At 40.7% G+C, this 23,118-nt stretch overlaps 1 pseudogene; it reads left to right on the top strand.

Annotated features, from left to right (window-relative positions):
* Positions 1 to 22,597, top strand: part of LOC120881673 — a 38,711-nt pseudogene extending 16,114 nt beyond the window's left edge.
* The last annotated feature ends 521 nt before the right edge of the window (positions 22,598 to 23,118 follow it).

Consider the following 23,118-nt stretch of genomic DNA (forward strand, 5'->3'; position numbering starts at 1 on the left):
AAGATGGGCTCGATAAAGGACAGAATAGGTTTGGACCTAACAGAAGCAGAAGATATTAAGAAGAGGTGGCAAGAACACACAGAAGAATTGTACAAAAAAGATCTTCACGACCAAGATAATCACGATGGTATGATCACTCACCTAGAGCCAGACATCCTGGAATGTGAAGTCAAGTGCGCCTTAGAAAGCATCAATACAAACAAAGCTAGTGGAGGTGATGGAATTCCAGTTGAGCTGTTTCAAATCCTGAAAGATGATGCTGTGAAAGTGCTACACTCAATATGCCAGCAAAGTTGGAAAACTCAGCACTGGCCACAGGACTGGAAAAGGTCCGTTTCCATTCCAATCCCAAAGAAAGGCAATGCCAAAGAATGCTCAAACTACCACACAATTGCACTCATCTCACACACTAATAAAGTAATGCTCAAAATTCTCCAAGCCAGGCTTCAGCAATACGTGAACCATGAACTCCCTGATGTTCAAGCTGCTTTTAGAAAAGGCAGAGGAACCAGAGATCAAATTGCCAACATCCTCTGGATCATGGAAAAAGCAAGAGAGTTCCAGAAAAACATCTATTTCTGCTTTATTGACTATGCCAAAGCCTTTGACTGTGTGGATCACAATAAACTGTGGAAAATTCTGAGAGAGATGGGAATACCAGACCACCTGACGTGCCTCTTGAGAAACCTATATGCAGGTCAGGAAGCAACTATTAGAATTGGACATGGAACAAAAGACCTGGTTCCAAATAGGAGCAGGAGTACATCAAGGCTGTATATTGTCTCCCTGCCTTATTTACCATGTTAGTAAGAATATAAAATGGTACAGCAGCAGAAATAGTAAGAATATTTCCCAAAAAATTAAAAACAGAATTAACGTATGGTCTAATAATCCCGCTTCTCAATATATATCTAAATTAATTGAAATTAGGACTTTGAAGATATATTGAGATTACCATTTTCATTGCAGCACTATTCACAATAGCCAAGAAATGGAAGAAACCTAAGTGTCTGTTGATGGATCAATGAGTGGATAAGGAAAATTTGGTATGTTCACAGAATGGAATATCATTCATCTATAAAAAGGAAGGAAAATCTGTGACATGTGACAAGATGGATGAACCTAGAGGACATTATGCTAAGTAAGTAAGCCAGTCATGGCAAGAAATTACTGCATGATTCAACTTCCATGAGGTATATAAAATAGTCAATCTCATATAAACAGTGAATACAATAGTGGTTTCCAAAGGACAGGAGGTGGGGGGAAAAGTCAGTTGTTATTAAATGGACATAAAGTTCTGTTATACAAAATGAATAAGTTTTAGGAACCTGCCGTACAACATAGCACCTACAGTTAACAACAAGATATTGTGCATTTCAAAATTTAAGAGTAGATTGCATGTCAAGTGTTCTTTTTTTTTTTCAAGTGTTCTTATACAAAAAAACAAGGAACATAAAATCTTGGAAGTACTGAATATGTCTACCACCTAGATTATGGTATTACCAGGGATATTTGAATATGTCTACCCTCATCTAAGTATATGCATTATATATGCTGTTTTTTGTGTATCAACTATACCTGAATAAAGCTGTTTTAAAAAAACAAAACTGTTTCTCTGGAATAGCTAAGGGTTTACATAGTTATAATAAAAAGGAAAGCAATGGCTGCTTAAATAACTAAGCTATACATTCATTAATAAAACTTAGTAAGGTACTTCTAATAAACATGTTCCATAACTACAATTTCTGCTAAGTGGTGATCTCCTTTGATGTTGAAATTCCATTTTGTGTTTCACAGTAAAGTCTCAAGAATATGAGGTATCATGCATGATTGGACCCTCATAACAAAGAATTGTTGTTAATTGTTCTGGCTACATACCAATTCCTTTAGTAATTTTCTCCACTGAACCATAATGAATAAGCATATTCTCTGTGTTCCTTGGCTCCCACCTATCTCCACCCACTCATTTCCTGTACAAAACCAAAATAATACATCTACACACACTTCTAAATATCTTATTGTGGATTCTATCTAGAATTCTATACTAAAATGCTAATACTTTTGCTATTTCTCACAGATATTTTTCAATGAGAAAACTGGCAGTTTCTCTGAAAACCAGACAGAAAATCACCTTTTGTTGTTGAATTATTAGAGTATGACTATAAACACTGTTAAACATACTACACAAACTCATTTGAAACACTATGGGTTTGTATTATTGAAGCTATTTTCAAAGCATTCAAAAACAACAGGGTATGTTCCCAAAAAGAAGACAGACCATAAAAAAGGGAAGCTATTTATGATGAGTTAGGGATTGTGACTCACCTATATATGCTGAAAATAGATAATTCTAGTCATCCAAAGATTTGAGTAGCCTATGAAGGATAACAATGAGGAAGAAGCATTAGGACTACTTGGTATTCAGATTACAGAGTGAAGTGCTAGGAAGGACATTAAGATCATTTTTGCAATATAAATAGCATGTAGGACCAATAGAGAACTTACAATTATCAGTGAACTGGATAAAGTTGATCTCTGGATGCTGAAGCTGAAACTCCAATACTTTGGTCACCTGATGCAAAGAGCTGACTGATTGGGAAAGACCCTGATGCTGGGAAAGATTGAAGGCAGGAGGAAAAGGGGACGACAGAGGATGAGATGGTAGGATGGTATCACTAATTCAATGGACATGAGTCTGAGCAAGCTCTGGAGTTGGTGATGGACAACAAGGAAGCCTAGCGTGCTGCAGTCCATGGGGTTGCAAAGAGTCGGACATGACTGAGTGAACTGAACTGAACTGGATAAAGTTGTAGAATATAAAATTAATATACAGAAATCTGCTGCATTTTTATACACTAACAATAATAATAATCTATGAGAAAGAGGGATTAAGGAAACAATCTCATTGACCACTGCATCAAAAAGAATGAAATACTGAGGAATAACCTATCTAAGAAAGGTAAAAGATCTATACTGATGAAAGAAATTAAAGATGACACAGATGGAAAGTTATATCATGTTCATGGATTGGAAGAATTAGTATTGTTAAAATAACCATACTATGCAAGACAATCAACAGACTCAATTTAATCTCTACCAAATACCAAGAGCAATTTTCACAGAACTAAAACAAAAGAAAATTAAATTTGTATAGAAACATTAAAGACCCCAAATAGCCAAACCATATCGAGAAAGAACAGAGCTGGAGGAATCATACTTCCTGACTTCAAACACTACGACAAAGCTATAGTCAACAAAACAGTATGGTACAGGCACAAAAAGAGATACACATAGCAGTGGAACAGAAAAGAAACCCCAGAAGTAAGTCAGTATAGTTAGGGTCCTTTTAATCTATGACAGAGGAGGCATGAATATACATTCATTCATAAAAGAGATTTATTAAAGGACTTAACACTTCTGAGGAAGCTAAGGACCTAACATTCTCTACTTAAAAATTATTAAATGCCTAAGGGGAACTGCACTAAACAGGTAGTGTTATCATAACCCTAACCATTGTATGGACATAGAATGGAAACTTCACTGTCTTGGTTAGAATAACTTGAAGATGCACATCTATCTTTAAAGGATCCCTTTTACGATTGTCCCCAAATCAGTATGATTGAATATTCTTGAAAATACTGAGGAGTACCAAATCTTTTATATATATACATTTTTTTTCAGTTAATTGGTAAAAGTGGGCATATTTTGACAAGAATTTACTTCAGGGTAAGTGCTGACAAACAGGGTGAGAAAAAAATTGAAGTTCAAAGTTTTAGTTACTATAATGAGGATGGCCATTCTACTGATTATTTCATCATTTATTTTCCTCTGCCAAATGTTTGATGTGTTATTTTGTAGAAAATGATTAAAGACATCATATAAGACAGTGAAAATCCATCTTTCAAGGATTTTAAGGTTAAACTATCCATGTTTAAGACCCTTAGAGGGAAATGCTCTGAAGTTTTTCTTCACCTTTAAGCAAAGAAGAAACCAGTAGGAAAAGTGAAAATAATTTGACTAAATGAAATTTTTATTGCCCCAGTGGGAGGGAAACACAAATGACTCAATGATTTTAAGGTTCATTTAAAGAACATTCATGATTCATTAAAATTTATTTTTTATTATCATAAAACCACTCAAAATCTGTTCTCCAAAGGAGAAAGAAATAACAGGGATGAATTTTTCCAGTGGTCATGTATGGATGTGAGAGTTGGACTGTGAAGAAAGCTGAGCGCCAAAGAATTGATGCTTTTGAATTGTGGTGCCGGAGAAGACTTGAGAGTTCCTTGGACTGCAAGGAGATCCAACCAGTCCATCCTAAAGGAGATCAGTCCTCGGTGTTCATTGGAAGGACTGATGCTAAAGCTGAAACTCCAACACTTTGGCCACCTCATGCAAAGAGCTGACTCATTGGAAAAGACTCTGATGCTGAGAGGGATTGGGGGCAGGGGGAGAAGGGTACGACAGAGGATGCGATGGCTAGATGGCATCACTGACTCAATGGACATGAGTTTGAGTGAACTCCAGCAGTTGGTGATGGACAGGGAGGCCTGGCGTGCTGCGATTCATGGGGTCGCAAAGAGTCGGACACGACTGAGCGACTGAACTGAACGGGGAAAATTATTGTTAAAAGTAAAGCAGGACACAGATTTACCCAGTAAATGGTATTAATAGTTGGGGTTTGAATTTTTGTACAGCTTTTCATTTTACAGCAATTGACACCAGGTCTGCAGCCAGAATTTTGCTCAGACATTGTCCCGTCCATCCCTGCAAAATGAACTAACCTATGCCTTTAGGTCACAGGGTTGGACACAAATGAAGGAAGCCAAGAGGGAGAGAAAACAAGAAATCAGAGGAAACCAGCTGAAAACAAGATACTGACAACCTCCAGCAGACCTTGAGTTTCACTATATGCTAATATTACCACATTAGCATGCTAAATGACACGTCCACTAGTGGCCATGATCTGAAGTTGCAGACCAAATAAGGACAGAGAAAGGGTGGCATGCCATTTCCAGGAAAAGACCCCCACCTTTTCCCAGAAAATTAATGCATATGCCCCTCCCCCCTTATTATTCTTATGCCTTAAAAATCAAGCTTCTTCCAGTATTAAGAAAGAAGTTGATTTGTGAACTAAGTTTGAGCTTCTCCATTCTCTAGCCATTGAATAAACCTTGTACTACATCCATCTCAGCTTCAGTTTCTGTTTTGTTTTTGGATGCACAAACCCAAAGGAAATAGAATGTTACCTGCTAAGACAGAGAGTCTCTGCTGGGTTAGGACCCAGGAAGGGGTCCTCATGACCAATCTGCTAACACAATCAAGTATGTTGCTTAAAGTCAAATTCATTTCTCAGCTTTCAAAATGCTAAGTGAACTGTGAAATAACCTGCAGTCTTTTATAAACAGAACCATTGTAAAATATTTTTAAAGATGAGAATAAAAGTATTCTTTTTTCTTTAATTCAGTTGTCCTGTGCTGAGTTGCTTCAGTCATGTTCAAGTCTTTGCGACCCTATGGACCATAGCCTGCCAGGCTCCTCTCTTCATGGGATTCTCCGGGCAAGAATACTGTGGTGGTTTGCCATGCCCTCCTCCAGGGGATCTTTCCAACCCAGGGATGGGACCCAAATCTCTTACATCTCCTGTACTGTCACGCAGGTTCTTTACCACTAGTGCCACCTGGGAAGCCCCCTAATTCAAGTTAGTAGACTAAAAATATATTATTTTTCATTTGGTTTCATTTTCTTTTGTTCAATGTGTCATGGGACCAGAAGAAACACTGATCCATTAGTACCTAATGATTGTGGCAGCTACAAAGTACCTCACTTACCAGTTTGTCTCAACCTACTTACTTATAACCAGGGAATACAGCATACAGGTGAGATGCTCTGACTTTCAATGTTGCCTGTATGAGACCTTGACAGAACAAAGACCAGCAGCAGAAACTTCTGCTCATGAGTGCTTCAGGTTTGCCTTAAGAATATAATTAAAATGACCAATCCTCACACTCTTGCCAAAATATCTGTATTAACTAAACAAACAGAACAAGCGGTAAGCAGCCTTTGAAAAAGAAAACATTGGAAATTATTCTAGCTCCAGTAAACCAAAATCCATTAAATATATTTCTGTGTAGGCTGGAATTTTTTATAGTTCTATTTTTTCCAGTGTATACAGTACTTTTACTATCAGTCTGAATACTCTCCAAAAGAAAACTTACCAATGTGGCATAGCAACAGGGAGTGTGGACACAAGCAGAAAAGAATTGGTATGTTGTGCTGAGACTGAATCCATGTTTTCCCAATTATCAGACTATCTTTTACATCCTCAAATTCTTTTTATAAGAAAATTTTTTGAGGACTTCACATTGCTCAGGAGCACAGAAAAGCTGGACTTTGGTGGTGTGTTCAGCCAGTGAAATACAGACCAGAAAAGCATGCTTATACTGGTCTGGTCTTTCTTCTTCCTCTTATTCTTCTCATTTGCTCTTCTGAACCATTCTTCTTTCATGCCTACTGCGCCTCACATCTCTAGTCAGGCTCCAGGCTCCTTAGAAATCGTCCTGTTCCTCCTCCAGTATCACTTTTCAATTTAACCAGAGCTCATATTCTTCCCAGCACTTAACCCAAGTTCTTTTTCCTCGTCTCCTTGCCTGAACAGCACAGGGACGAGTGATTGCACTCTGGTTGTTGTTCTGTTTTCAATTTTCCAGTTCAGAGAGTTCGCAATTCTGCTCCAATCCCTGAGACAGGGAGGCTGGCTGGGGCCCTGCTATGCCCACCACAGCCTGAGGACCAGTGGTCTTATACCTCACTTCAGGCTTGCCAAATCAGAATCAACATATCTCCGTTTCTAAAAGATTCCCAAGGCTATCTTCTCTGTACATTAAATATGAGGAGCTCTGGGCAGATTACTGGTTCACCAAATTATTTTTTTTTAAGCTTTATTGATATAATTAACATATAACATTGTGTAAGGTTAAGGCATGATAATATACAGGTGTATATTGCAAAATGGTCACTGTAATAAGGTTAGTGCATCCTTCTCCTTACAAAATACCATTTTGTTGCTGTTATACTGGTGAGAATGTGGAAGCTCTACTCTCAAGCACAGGTGGCTTTGCAGGCCAGTGACGTATGTCATAGCCAGATCTGAGTCCACGAGCATCTGTGGGGCCTTGGTTGTCAGCATGCACTCATGTGGCCGCAGGGCCTAGCAGAAGAGGAGCACACAGCAGGAGAGGCAAGCCATGGGAGCTGAGGTCAGTGCTGTGCAGTGGCTACTAGTAGGCGTGTGTGGCAGTATAGGCCAGTGAAGGAGTCAGGACCAGATCAGGGTCCACAAGCAGTGGGGGCCTGGGCTGTTAGCACTCACTCATGCAACTGTGGGATCTGGGACTATGGGTAGTTAAACAACAGAAACGTGTTTTCTCATCATTCTGGAGGCTGGAAGTCCAGGATCCAGGCGTCAGCAGGTTTGGTTTCTTCTGAGGCCTCTCTCCTTGCCTTGGAGATGGCTGCATTTTTGCTGTGTTCTCACACAGCATACACATCCCTGGTATCTTTCTCTTCTTATAAAAACCAGTTATTTTGTATCGGGGCCTACTCACATCAACTCGTTTAACCTTCATCACCCTCTGCAGAGGCTTGGTTTGGGTTGGGGAACACAATGCAGTCTGTAACAGCTAACAAATGAGTTTTAAATTTATTCATTACAGTAAAGGCCAACACAAAAACTTTTCAAATTCTGTATTATTTTAATATTCTGCTTATTTATCTTAGACTTTAATTCCTATACTCTGTTATGCAATTTGGCACATACACATTCATGACCATTATTTCTCCACTGTATTTTGTAATTTTTACCAAAGAAGTAATGCCACTTGATTCTTTATTGACTGAAATCTCAAGTTGATATTATCATATTTCATTTGTTTATAGTTTGCTGTTACTTCATTTTTCTTAAACTTTTAATTTTGAAATATTTATGTATTAACATTTAGTTGTAAGACATAATATAGAGAAATCCTATATACCTTTTACCAAGTATTCCCCAACCTTTTACCAAGTATTCCCCAACAATAATATCTTGCCAAAGTGTGGTACAGTATCACAGCCAGGATATTGACAATGATAAAGTTAAAATAAGGGACATTTCAGTCACCACACCAGTTTCGTCCCCTCATTCATCCATGGAAACCAGTAATTTGTTCCTTTAATTCTGTCATTTAAAGAATGTTAAATAAATGGGATTATAAAGTATGTAACCAATTCTGATTGGCTTTTTGCACCCAGTATAATTCTCTGGAGACTCAACTAGGTTGCTGCATCAATACTGTCCTCCTGGGACTTCCCTGGTGACTCACTGGTAAAGAATCTGCCTGCCAATGCAGGGGACATGGGTTTGGTCCCTGTTCCAGGAAGATGCCACAGAATAACTGAGCCCCTGGACACAACTACTGAGTCTGCATGCTGCATACTGAAGCCCAAGTGCCTAGAGCTTGTGCTCTGCAAGAAGAGAAGCCGTGGCAATGAGAAGCCTGTGGACCACAAGTAGAGTTGCCCCCGCTCCCCACTAGAGAAAACCCACGCAAAGCAACAAAGACCCAGCACAGACAAAAATAAATACTTTCCTCCTTTTGATTGCAGAGAAATATTTCATGGTATAGATATATTACAGTTTGTTTATTCATTAACCTATCAGAGGACATCTGGTTGTTTCCAGTTTTTGGCTATCATTAATGAAACTACTCCAAACATTCAATTACACATTTCTGTGTGAATGTAAGCCTGGCACAGGTTCGTGACCGTCTGTGCCATTGTGCTTCTCAGAAAGGAGACCAGCTGGCTGCACTTGGTCTGATCGCAGGACACATGCTAGGAAAGCAGAGGATGAGCCAGAGATGAGCAAGTTGCAGCAGGCCCACCAACACTGGGATGGAGGTTTCTCAGGTCCTCTGTTGCTGCCATGGATTAGCTTGCCATGTGCTGAGCCTCGGGTGCTTGGCTGTGTTCTGACATCATATCCTTTGAACTTTTCATCTTCCTTGGTAATTTCACATGGTTTTAAAGATGTGAGTTCCTGCAGATGAACTGAACAGTATGAAATGGGGAGAAAAGCTTCAAACAAGGCCAATGGTTTTCATATGCAGGCATCATGGTAAACGCAGATTGTTTCTTAGACGACTTCACCTCTCGCAGTCCTGCCAGAAGCAGACTGACGTAAGGACAGACTGAAGATCAGAACCCATGAAACTCACCCAAGGTCACACAGCTGGAGAGTTCAGGGTGGAATTGGAATCCAGGTGTGCCTCCAGAGGCTGCTCCAAACCTCCAGTGTGCAGTGACCACATGCGTTCAAATTACAGACTGTCACAGGTTTTGAATATGGGGGAACTCAACTATTTCGGAAGTGAATTCATTCTTTCTGTCAGGAGATGTCTATTTTGCTTACTCTGTGCCAGGCACTGCTCTGTGTTAGGTAAAAGACGACCAGGACACCAAAAGTGTGTCGAACAGGCTTTAATGGCGAAGCGCTCCCGGGCGGGGTTCCCGGACGTGGTTCCCGGACCCTAACGGGGCAGGTCAAGGAAGTCCGTGTGCCCCGACCATTTCAGAAGTTTGTTTATATATGCACGTTGCGAGGGACGGCTGGTGGGGCGGCTTTAGCCGGTGAAGTATGCTGTTATTGGTCCCCGGGATCCGGGAGGCTCCCTCCATTAGGGGGTAGGGACTTCCCCCCGCTGGCTGGGAGAGGAGGGGCGGCTCATCATGGCAACCGGCGAACTGTGCTGTCATTGGTCCCCGGGATCTGGGAGGATCCTTCCGTTAGGGACCTTCTCACCGGTGGGAGGTAGAGGAGGGGCGGCCCATCATGGCCCCCGGTGTCCGACCTTACACTCTGGGCACTGGAGTTACAGCCACAAACAAGACAGAAGTCTCGGAGATCATAGCCTTGTGGATGGATGAAAAAATGAGTCCCCATCGTTCACTTGATATATTTGTTGGCACATGAGTGAACTATTTTCATAAATCAGTGAGTGGTGTGAATACTGCAAATTTAAGCTGCAAGAGTCAGTGCTTTAATCATTAATTATCATCATCACCATGACAAGAACCACATCTTAGGAATGAGAGGCCCCTAGTTGATCACAGGGCCTTGATACCTGCATCTGGTGGTGCCTCAAAAATTCTTTGTGTAATGACAGTCTGTTGTAGACATAAACATTTATGTACATTGCTTTCCTTTTTTTTTTTAAGAAAACATGCAGTTTGTTCTTGTGAATATATAAAATCAGCCTGATTCTTAATAATGGACCAAGTTTTTTGAGTAGTTTTACACCATTCTTGATCACAAATGTGGAATTTCAAGGCAGTGTCATGTATAAACACGTTAGAATAACAGATGGGTTCAAATACTTTTTATTAATTAAAATGCTCCAATTTTATTTTTCAGTGAAAATATTAACAGCGAGTCCTCGTCTGCTGCTTTGGTATTTTTAGTTTTACCATTTATAGAGGTAAGTAGAGACTTTATCATCTAGAATCTCTGTATCTAAAACATTTATTCATCAATAGCTGTCACTCTTCTCTATATTCAGCATGAAATACTCCTACCAGAGGGAAATAATTTTTCCATTGTTTATTTCAGTGGTATATTTTAGATGTTTTGAAAGGTAATTGTACTGTTATTATTGTCTTGAATGAAAAATGACCAAATGAAACACATGATAAATTGCATGTCAGCCAGTGTGAGTGGGGGACACGATGTCAGAACTTGGTTGTCAAGGCAGGCCAGGAGGATGACACATGCTGGAGAAAGCAGGCTGCCTGCACTCTCCTCAGAGGAAGAGTCAGTGGCAGACAGTAAAGTGGACATGAGAACACAGCCTCTGTTTTTAGGGATGTAGACTTTCAGAGCTTGAAGAACCCTGGAGATGGGTATTCCCCTAATTCCACAGAGTACTGATCAAGATGATCAACCCCTAAGGAGTGTGGTTTTCCTTGCCTTCTTATAAACGTGGAGGTTGGAGTGAAGGCAAGACTAGAATCCAGACAGCCCGAAGCTTGTGGGTTGTTCCTTCAGTTGATGAATTCATCCTTTATGCACTGAGCAGAGCTGGGTGTGAGCAGACAGGCAGTCACAGTTCTCATCCTAAAGGAGCATGTTGTCCGGATCAGACGGCCCATTTACTCTGAGGTGAGGCCGACTCAGAGCAAATATCACAGAGCACTCTGAAGTGATGAGGACACAGCATCTAAGGACATGGGGTGGAGGTGGGGGATGTGGGGGTGTCTGGAGAGGAGGAAGCCCTGGAGCACAGGAGAAACTATCTTAACAACCGCACCAGCACCCTCAGTATTGAGTTCAGACTCCTCACTGAAAACCTATTCAGAACCAAACAAACATAAAGACACAATTAATTTACTGAAAACTGGATGAATATTACAATAATAGCCAGGAATCAGTGTGATCAGGAGCATGCAGGAGAAAATGAAACAGAACAAGCCTGCACTCAGAGGATCACAGCTGCAGAGTTTCTTGGAACCCTTGGAGCATGATGCCCAGAAAAATAAAATGTCTTTTCTTAGTGTCGGGGAAATTGAACAAAAAACATTTCTTACTTTCAGGAAATCTTGCATTTGTATCAAAGCACCAACCTAAGATGATAATGTAATGAGGCTCAGATACAAGGGCTTAAAACCCACAAAACGAATCAGAAGCCACTCTTGGCTTCTGCCAGGACTTCCTGACATCTCTAAGGTCGCATCTATGTTGAGTTTATCCCTCCAACACTCTATGCAATTTCAGCAGAAGTCACCAGATGGGCTTGGGTCCTGTTGGGCCATTAGATTTCTCAAAGATAGTGTATTAGCTGTTGATAATCACTTAGCTAACTAGATTCCCCCTCCTCCTTTAAGCTTATAATATATTAAATGTTATTTTAAATGCCACACATTTATTATTTAAAAGTGTATCATTTTTTCCAAACCATCTTATGGGCAAAGGAATTAAGTCTTTTCTAAAATTTAATATAGTTAGAAAATTTATAAAACTGGATCAAGGTGCCTAAATAAACATATTCTTAAAGTACTACTGGGCTTCCCTGGTGGCTCAGAGGTTAAAGCGTCTACCTGGAATGCAGGAGACTTGGGTTCGATCCCGGAGGAAGATCCCCTGGAAAAGGAAATGGCAACCCACTCCAGTACTCTTGCCTGGAGAATCCCTTGGAGGGAGGAGCCTGGTAGGCTACAGCCCATGGGGTCGCAAAGAGTAGGACAGGACTGAGCGACTTCACTTTCACTTTCAAAGTACTATTTACACCTGGCCTCTTAGCAAACCACTGAAATTTTAATTTTCAATGCTACTTAACTAATATAAATTTATCTCTATTTAATAGCATAGGTCCTGCTGTAATCAAAACCAGAGCCCTTTCCTTCCTTATGCTGAAACCATTAGGAGAAAAAGACAATTTCATAGAGAAATCCAGCAGAATGCAGCGATATCAGGAATCACTGAGGCCCCGCCCTCAGATCTTAACCTTCAGATCACAAGCACTGAGGAAGTGGAGTCTGTGAAAGGAACAGGGAAGCTCTGGGGTGCGCATGGAGAAATCCCTCCCCTCTTCCAAGCCCATGTGCTCAAGTCCAGCCCTGTGATAATCTCCTTTATGCCAAATTCTTCCTAAAAACCAGCCTTTTCTTTTTTTTTTTTTCAATCCAGATTGGAGCATCTATTGTTCCTCAGCAGAACCCACAATACAAACTACTTTTGTTTTAAGGCACTGAGATTTTGAGACTGTTTTATTCCTGGAACACAATCTGCTGCTGCTGCTAAGTCGCTTCAGTCGTGTCCGACTCTGTGCAACCCCATGGACTGCAGCCTACCAGGCTCCTCCGTTCATGGGATTTTCCAGGCAAGAGTACTGGAGTGGGTTGCCATGGCCTTCTACTGGAGCACAATCTAGAGTAACCTAATTCAGTCACTTTCCAGGTACAAAAGATGTATTAATGAAACTAGCATTCAAGATAAGGTAGGCTGTATTGGAAGTCTAATTGAGGCCATAGATCTCTTGAGTTGGTTCCTTCCTGGTTTGTTGCTTATTTGTTTCTCTCTCTTAAAGTATAATAGGTGTAATTATTACACATTCATTTGGCCCATCTTTAACAGGACATGTAAAGATTCTGATCTTCCCTCCCAAAGTGACTGCCTTGGATATAGACAGACTGCAAGTCTCTGTGATGACTCCCATACGGTCATTTCTCCAACAGATTGTCAACAGTCTATGAGAACCTTATCACTCAACTCATTCCAGTCATTCATGTCACAAAATTTTCTGATGAAAGTGACAGTGATTGGCAGACTTGTTTGCAGCTGGGAATAGGGGCCAGGACTAGAAGCAACAAGAGTTTAATGATTCTGCTGATATTGGCCTTTGTGAATAGAAAGATGTGACAAAAAAGTCCTTTCTACTTTAAAAGGAAAGGACTCCTGCCCTACTGCTTTCCTATTCAAAATTTTTTCCTCCAACTGAAAGTATACTCATCAGCAGTGGAAAGTTGTTATTTTTAAGAAAACATAACAGCCCTTGTTACAATAGCTTTCCAGAAATACATCATAGCAAGGTGCATGGGTTTGTAGAGAGGACTACCTCAACCCAAAGTTGTTTCATGCTCAGCAGTTTTGTGGATATCTATCAATGTGTGGTCTAAATTGGTTTCTGCTCCTGCATGTCTAAGCATTAGCTTTACACATTATCTTCTCAACAGTTACATTGTCTCTTTTTCACTATCTTATACTCTGTGCCCCACTATCTTATACTCTGTGCAACACAATACAGAAGAGGCTGCCTTCCTTCCAGTATAACATTAGTGATTCCTTATGCTGCATAGTGGGGGTAGTTGCAGAAATTAAGTTGGGAGATTCATGAGGCACAATTTGTTTGGTACTTGTGTTGTTATTTCTGCTTGTAATCCTCAAAAAGCAATAGGCTCAACATGATTAAACCATTATATTTCCTCTTAAACAAGCCCTCCTGGAGGGATGGGGTGGGAGGGAGACTGAAGAGGGAGGAGATATATATATATATATATATATATATATATATTTATCTCGTTCTGCTGATTTGAGTTGTTGTATGGCAGAAACCAACACAACAGTGTAAAGCAACTATCCTACAATTTAAAAAAAAAGCCCTTCTTTTGTATTCTGATATGAGTAGTCAATAATTCTTCCCTCCAAGCAAATGTCAGTTTCCAACCATAGCCAACTATGAATCCTTCTGCTCCTCTGGGTATATAGAAAGGTCCCTTCATAGAAGCTCTAAAATATTTTCCAGGATCATTCCTCCTTCTTTACAGGTCAGTCTCCCATGTCACACTGTGAGACTTAAAAGACTTATGTGCCTCAGTGTCTCCAGATCCCAGGGCAGGGACTGTGAACTAATAAATTATCCAGAAATGGTTGGTAAATGAAGAGTTTCTTAGTTCATCTGCAGCTCCCTGTGTCTCCTCCTAGGCATCTTTGCAAACCATGATGTTAATTATTAAAGTAGACCTCCATTCACAAAACTCTACTGGTTAAAAATGCTCACTGGAACTATATTTTTAACAAGTAAGATGAAGACTCCTTAGTCTAATATTCAAAAGCCTTCTTATTCTGCTTGACTTCCCAAATCTTTGTTCTAGAAAACCCACAACAGGGCTCAGCTGTACTCTTTGCTTTTTCCCCTATATCAGTGTCTCACCTGTGCTTTGCTCATGATATTTCATTTACCTCAAACAGTTACCCGCCTTTTCTTCCTCTTCACACTGCCTTAGTATTCTACAACATAGTTATTATACTCCTGTGATCCTCAGCCAGTCAGCAGGCCATTAGAGCATTCCCATTCCCAGCACATCCTAGACATTGTGTGGAGCAGAGGACTTACAGACATGGAAGATGCCACTGTACCCTGCTGCTGCTGCTAAGTCGCTTCAGTCGTGTCCGACTCTGTGTGACCCCATAGACGGCAGCCCACCAGGCTCCGTGGGGATTCACCAGGCAAGAACACTGGAGTGGGTTGCCATTTCCTTCTCCAATGCATGAAAGTGAAAAGTGAAAGTGAAGTCGCTCAGTCTTGTCCGACCCTCAGCGAGCCCATGGACTATAGCCTACCAGGCTCCTCCGTCCATGGGATTTTCTAGACAAGAGTACTGGAGTGGGTTGCCATTGCCTTCTCCAGCCACTGTACCATAAAGGAGCCTAATTCTCGGGGACAGACAAATGTGCAAACTCAGAATCCAGTGAAATCAGGTACTCTGGGAACTCAAGGGATAATGCACCTAACCCAGGCAAGGGAGAACAGTGTTGGGAAATGCACCTTGCAGAGGCTGTAATTTGAGCTGACGTTCAAAAACTAAGACTTAGCTAGAAAAAAGAATGAGGTAAGCAGAAGGAGGGGGCAGCGGCAAGCTTCGGAGATTCCAACGCAGATGGTATAATTTAAGCAGTGCATGAAACGCACAACTGCCTACCTAGAACCTCCCAAAGAATCATGACTCTATCTGTCATGAATATACTACTTATCGGCCTATCTTATAGTTATTTAAATATTATGAGTTCTTCATTATTAGACCAGAAAATGAGAACTGAGCACAATTCATCTTTTATACCCCTAACATATTCTTTAAAAATGCCTTCCATTTATACAGTAGATGACTGATAGATGTTTATTTATTTATTTATTTATTTATTTATTTTTAATTTTTACTTTACAATTCTGTATTGGTTTTGGCATAGATTGACATGAATCCACCACAGGTGTACATGCGTTCCCAAACATGAGCCCCCCTCCCACCCCCCTCCCCACAACATCTCTCTGGGTCATCCCCGCACGTCAGCCCCAAGCGTGTCATATCCTGCATCAGACATAGACTGGCATTTCGATTCTTACATGATATTATACATGTTTCAATGCCATTCTCCCAAATCATCACACCCTCTCCCTCTCCCTCTGAGTCCAAAAGTCTGCTATACACATCTGTGTCTTTTTTGCTGTCCTGCACACAAATGGACAAATAATTTTTAGATGGAACTGCCCTGAACTGTCACTTTAGGAGAGTCTGAATATTTAGTTCATGACTTTGCATAGGGACTTTGCAATGTGGTAGTTTTAGGGTATCTACCAGAGGAAATCTGGAAAGCTATTTCAATTTCAGGAGAAATAATCAAGGCTCTGATGGTCAGCACGGCATTCTCTGCTGACCTTAGGCTACTACATTTGATGTTGCTGGTGTATGCTAGCAAAGTAGATTCAAACTCCCTATCCGATAATGCAACCCTGGCTCAGGCCACCTGTAGCATTTGTGGGGCTTGTGACAAGAGAACAAATAAAGGCTCATGCATCATATATCTATGTGTTTAGAAGTAAAAAATAACATGCAGAAAAGAGTAAGTGAAAGTGCTCTGTGCTCCTAGCTTGACAAGGTACCTTGCTCACCTAGAAGGGTAGGTTCTGATTCTGAACTTTCAGACTGTGGACTTATAGGTTAGAAGGTAGCCACACAGACAAATTCTATCACTGGGTTAGAGAGGTCCTTTCTCCTTCATTTCTGCCTGCTCTGCATCTTCCCACCCTGAGAGGGACTGTGCATTCATGTGGACACCACCAAACACAGGTTAAAACCTCATTTACACCTCGCTACTGATATCTACCACTTGGTTACCCCTTGGGCCCAGGGCTGTACACAAATGAGGCAGGTCTGCACTCAGTATGATGCACCCAAGAAACCCACACAGCCCTGGAAGGGGACTGAGGGTCATTAGAGAAGGGAATCCCTGAGACATGAGTACCCAGAGTGGGGGCTGGAAGTGGATTGCTAGTGGTCACACCGGGAGCCTGGTCAGAGGCTAGGAAGGGGCCTGTGTTGTCTGGGCCTTAAGGTAGTATTTCTGCTTCCGAACCATCACCCCCTCAATACACACTCTCACTCCAATGAAGATATAGTCACCATCATAAACATTTAATAGCTTGATATACACTGTTAGGGAAATTAATGTTTCCTCCTCTGAGAAAGATATAGTTACTGAAATAAATACAATGAACATGCATAAGGAATCTCAAATCCTTAAAATATACAGTAGAATATTTTGTGAGCAGCTCGGGAATCAAACCATCAAAATAGTGACTGTAATCATGTGTGAAACTAATTTCGTATTAATGGTTCAACCAGGAAATAATGAAACAAAGGCTTTCATGCAAATTGATAAGAAACTATGAGAATTATCTATGAAAAGTTACAACAAAAATGGCTATAGAAAATTCATCTGGACAGCTGACAACCAGAAACAGTCTCAAGAATAGCTATGGTTTCCTGATGCGGGTGAAAGCAACAGAGTCTCCACCTGATAAGGTAAAATTCTTTGACATAAAGCCTAACTCAACCTTCATTACACTGGTTTCAAAATAGTCATAAAGTATAATTTGAGAGACTTTTCACTGAAATTGCCAATAGAGCTGTGAGTTGGTTGTACCCCTCTATTAGTTTATAATGGCAGAAAATTGGTCATCCTTTCCAAGGATAACTATGAAGTTATGATCGAGGTTTCAAAATACAAGTGCATTTGATGCATTCATTTTTAGAATAATATAATTTTGGAAAAACTTATCTGTGGGTGCCAGTGGAGGAACAAGGGGAAAAAACACTCAATTCAGAGATGAGCCTTGAGTCAGAACTTCAGTACTCATCAGGCAAATGACTTAGGGTAAGTCATTTCAATTGAATTACTTGAGAAACAGTGTCTCAACATAAAATAAGAATCATATTCAGTATAATTTTGTGGAGACAAAACTGGGCCACAAGTGGAATGCTCTGTAAACATCAATGTGAGGTAGAAGAGTTATCCAGTAAAATGAATATATTTGTTTCAACTATCTCCCTCTGTTATTTCTGACATATGTCATATATAAAAGCTATATCCTTCAGGGTTTCCCAGGTAGCTCAGTGGTAAAGAATCTGCCTGCCAATGAAGGAGACATGGTTTGATCCCTGATCTGGGAAGATCCCACATGCCACGGAGCAACTAAGCCCATGCGCCACAACTATTCAAGCCCACACACCCTAGAGCCTGTGCTCCACAACAAGAGAAGCCACCACAATGAGAAGCCTGTACAACACAACTAGAGAGTGGCCCTCACTCATCACAACTAGAGAAAGCCTGCCCAGCAAGGAAGACCTAGCACAGCTAAATATATATAAATAAATAAAACTATTTTAAAAAGCTATATCCTTCAATAGCAGGTACATTTCCTTTTCAGCCTCAGTAGCAGCTAATTCCTCAAATTTGAAACATGCAGGGCTCTGATTCAGTCATTAAAATGATTCTGAATCAAGGTACCATCTTGCCATTTGGTGCTTTCATTTTAATAAGCAATTATGATCAATTATGTTATCATCTATTTGATAGTTTGACAACTGAGACTTTCTGTAAGTAAAATAATGATCTCAACTGTGTTTCTGGTCAGTTCTGTAGTACTGTATAAACCTCAGTATCATTTTAATGATTTTTTTTCTGCAGAAAGTTAAAGTATACATGACTAAGATAAAATAACAAAAGTTAGGCAAAAGAGGCAAAAAGCCTCTTCATTGTGCATGTCCTGAGGGGGAAAAGAGCAATTTCATATTGGTAAACATATTCCAGAAGCATAAATAAAGCACTGAATGAAGCAGAGGTTGTTCAAAAGCAGGGAGAAATATAGTCAATACTCAACATCAAGAAAAGCCATAAACAAACCCTATGAGCTGATTATGGAGATAAACTGAGACAAAGATCTGAAGGAGTTAATGAAGAGTCAGAATTCAGAAAGAAACCTGTGATTTTGACATTAAACAACTACATTATTAACTGGTGTGACATTCATGATTACTGTGTGTTTATGAGCCTAGCTCCATGGACATTTGTGGCATAAATAAGGCCGTTCTTTGGAATCTACTGCTTCTCCTTAACAAACTTATATGTGTTTGTACCACTCTTCAAATTCCCTGTGCTCTTATCTATGATTCTGAATTCCGGGGTAGCCTAATGTCTTAAGCTATGACCTATAACTGTCTTTCTCCCATCTCCTTTTTTGAGAACCATGTAACTGTGTATAACAAAGTTTTGAAATACACAAACACATACAGTGACAGAGATCCATACCCTACAGCCCTAGAAACCTCCACTTCACGGACAATCCTGCCCCATATATACCCCGTTAACCTGCCCTCTAATCTGTGTATTCTTCAGTTTGCATCTCTAAAAGAAACTTTAAAAATCAACAGTTATGGCACTATTTCCAAACCTAAAATAAGTTTATGTCACCATATGTCCAACTGGTATTCAAAATTACTACTGTTTCAGATATCATCAGTTTGTACATTTTGTTTAATAAATATCTAAGTGTTACTCATGCTCTTTTAATCTAGGTGTTTCTTCTTCACCCTTTCACTCCACTTTCCAAACCATTTAATAATAAAAGTGCTGAGTACTTATTAAATGCCAAATCCTGTGGAAACCCCTACATGCATGGCTTCTAATTCTTACAAAGGCACTGGAGGTTGAACACTGATGCCCTCATTCTCTCTTGCCAAGCACCAAGCTTCAAACATAGGAGCTTCTGACTACAAATTTGGCATTCTTTCCACTCTACCATGATCCAATTTCACTTTAAAGGCATACAACTGTATCAGTGTTCCCATCGTTACTACTCAATGCCCCTGCCATGCAACTTCCTATGTGTCATGCTTTTCTGCAAAAAAGGGAGGAAGGGCAATCATTTCTTAAGATACAGTAATCCCTGAAATGGTCTTTAATGAGAATTTATACACAGAACAGTACTCACCAACAACCACTATGAATTACAAAATAAGTCAAGGCAAAATCACCTTTTTCATTTTGACAGGAATCTTTCTTACTAGACTGACAGAAGAAGAGAAGAACAAAGAAAGACAGTCTATCAAACTCTTTAAAGAGACTTTATAAAATCCCCCCAAAGTATCTTTGGGGAAGAGATGGAAGATGAGGGTCTCAAATGTAGGTAAAATCACCTACATTCAGAGAATCAAGACTGATTAAGATTTAAAAAATGTTCAAGAGATCAATACTGAATGTAAAGACAGTTCCAAATCCAAAACCCAAGTGAAATATGTTTGCATTTATCCATACCTCCTTTAATTTCTTTCATTAATGTCTTAGAGTTTAAATTGTTTAAATCTTTTACCTCCTTGGTTAAATTGATTACCCGGTATTTTATATTCTTTTGGATGCAATTATAAATGGAATTTTTTTTCTCTTTCAGATACTTCAATATTTGTGTGTAGAAACATATTTACATACCACATTACACTGGTCAGAATGGCCATCATCAAAATGTCCACAAATAATAAATGTTGAGAGGGTGTGGAGAAAAGGGAACCTTCCTACATTGTTGGTGGCAACGTGAATTGGTGCAGCCACGATGGAGAACAGTATGGAGGTTCCTTAAAAATAACTAGAACTAGAGCTACCATATGATCCAGCAATCCCAGTTCTGGGCATACATCCAGAGACTCTACAGGGCAAGAACAGAGACTCAGATGTAGAGAATGAACTTATGGACCCAGGGGGGGAAGGAGAGGGTGGGAAGAATCGAGAGAGTAGCACTGACACATATACACTATCACATGTAAAGAGAGCTAGGGGGAGCTGCTGTACAGCACAGAGAGCTCAGCTCGGGGCTCCGTGATGACCCAGAGGGGTGGGATGAGGAAAGGGTGGGAGGGAGGCTCAAGAGAGAGGGGATATATGTATACAAATAGCTGACTCATGTTGCTGTACAGCAGAAACTAACATAACATTGTAAAGCAATTATACTTCAATTAAAAAATTACTTTTAAATGTTTAAAGAAAGGATATATGCAACCTAATGTTCATAGCAGTAATATTTACAATAGCCAAGACATGGAATCAACTTAAATGTCCATCAACAGAGGAATGGATAAACAAGATATGGTACATATTAATATACACAGTGGAATATTACTCAGCGATTAAAAAGAATGAAATAATGCCATTTGCAGCAACATGGGTGGACCTAGATATTGTCATACCTAGTGCAGTCAAACAGAGTAAGACAAATATAATATGATATCATTTATATTTGGAAATAAAAGTTGATAAGATGAACTTATATACAAAACAGAAATAGATTCAGCAGGCATAGAAAGCAAACAGAGAAAGGGGACGGAGGGATAAATTGGGAATTTGAGATTACTAGATACACACTACTAAATATAAAATAGATAAACAAGAACCTATTGTATAGCACTGAGAACTATATTCAATACTTTGTAATAAACTAAAATGGAAAATAATTCAGTATAACTGAGTCACCTTCCTCCTCCAAAAACCTTATCCCCAGGCTGCAAACTATCCAGAAGAATTATCTGAACATGAACAAGTACAAAGTGATGTAGGGTCAAGTTCAGTGCAGAGGCCCTGCTTTGCCACCCCCAGGACCACGTGAAAATTTCGGTGATGGAGACCACAGATTTTCCTTTCAACACCTCTGATTTGGAGGGTTACCTGCCTCAGGAGGACATTACGACCAAGGCTGGACCATGGGGCATCTGTGCTGTTGTCTCTCCAGCAGGATCTCTGAAGTCCTCCCAGCTGGGTCGAGAAATAGATGATCACAATGCAGTCGAGAAGTTTAATGGGGCACCCACAGTCGAATTCCAACAAGACGTGGGCACAAAAACCACCATTCGTCTGGTAAACTCTCAGTTGGTCACCACAGAAGCGGGCTTCCTCAAAGACAGTTTGTACAATGAAGGAATCCTAAGTGTGTGGGACCCATCTGTTTACCATTCAGATATCCCAAAGTGGTACAGGAATCCCGACTACAGTTACTTCAATAACTTCAAGAGCTATTGTAAGCTGCATCTTAATCAGCCCTTTTACATCCTCAAGCCCCAGATGCCTTGGGAGCTGTGGGACATCATTCAAGAAATCTCCTCAGAGCAGATCCAGCCAAACTCCCCATCCTCTGGGATGCTCAGCATTATCATCCTCTGGGATGCTCAGCATTATCATTATGATGTCACTGTGTGACCTGGTGGTTATTTACGAGTTCCTCCCATCCAAGCGCAAGACTAATGTATGCAACTATTATCAGGTATTTCGACAGTGCCTGCACAATGGGCGCCTACCACCCACTCCTCTTTGAGAAGAACATGGTGAAGCACCTCAACCTCGGTACGAATGAGGACATCTACCTGCTTGGAAAAGCCATGCTGCCTGGCTTCCAGACAATTCGCTGTGGAGCATAAGCTCCCCAGCCAGGCCCCCTTACCCTTCCCCATCGGCATTTTACAGCCGGTCTTCTGGCCACCCCAGGCCTGGGAAGGAAGACTGTGTGCCTGAATAACCACAGCCCACACTCCAGGCAGCAAGAGCCCTGGGGCTTCAGAAACTCAAGGGCAGGGGCCCCAGCCCAGCCTGCCCTGTTGTCATGGGGGTGTGTGAACCCAGAGCCTCCTGTCTCACTCATGTATACCTGTTTAGCATTCCTTCCAGAGAGGGTCCTCCTACCCCCGACCCAGGTAAATACAAGATCCACCTTTCCCACCAGGGCTGCCAAAGCTGGTCTGCTTTCCCCACCAGAATGACATTGTTATTGCGAACCAGGGAAACAGGAAAAAAGGTACAGTCTCTATCCTCACGGAAAAGGTGATGTCACCCCACTCCAGTACTCTTGCCTGGAAAATCCCATGGACAGAGGAGCCTGGTGGGCTGCAGTCCATGGGGTCGCGAAGAGTTGGACATGACTGAGCGACTTCACTTTCACTTTTCACTATCATGCATTGGAGTGTTTTCATGCACTCCAGTGTTCTTGCCTGGAGAATCCCAGATACGGGGGAGCCTGGTGGGCTGCCATCTATAGGGTCGCACAGAGTTGGACACAACTGAAGCGACTTAGCAGCAGCAGCAGCAGCAGCAGAATCACCTTGCAGTACACCTGAAACACTGTTAATCTACTATACTTCAATTAAAAATGAAATGCATTTACAATTTTCTTTGAGTTCTCTATTTTTCTTGGTAAGTCTAGCTAAAAGTTTGTC

Source organism: Oryx dammah, unplaced genomic scaffold (genome assembly GCF_014754425.2).
Source record: "Oryx dammah isolate SB20612 unplaced genomic scaffold, SCBI_Odam_1.1 HiC_scaffold_23, whole genome shotgun sequence".
Classification (NCBI taxonomy): Eukaryota; Metazoa; Chordata; class Mammalia; order Artiodactyla; family Bovidae; genus Oryx; species Oryx dammah.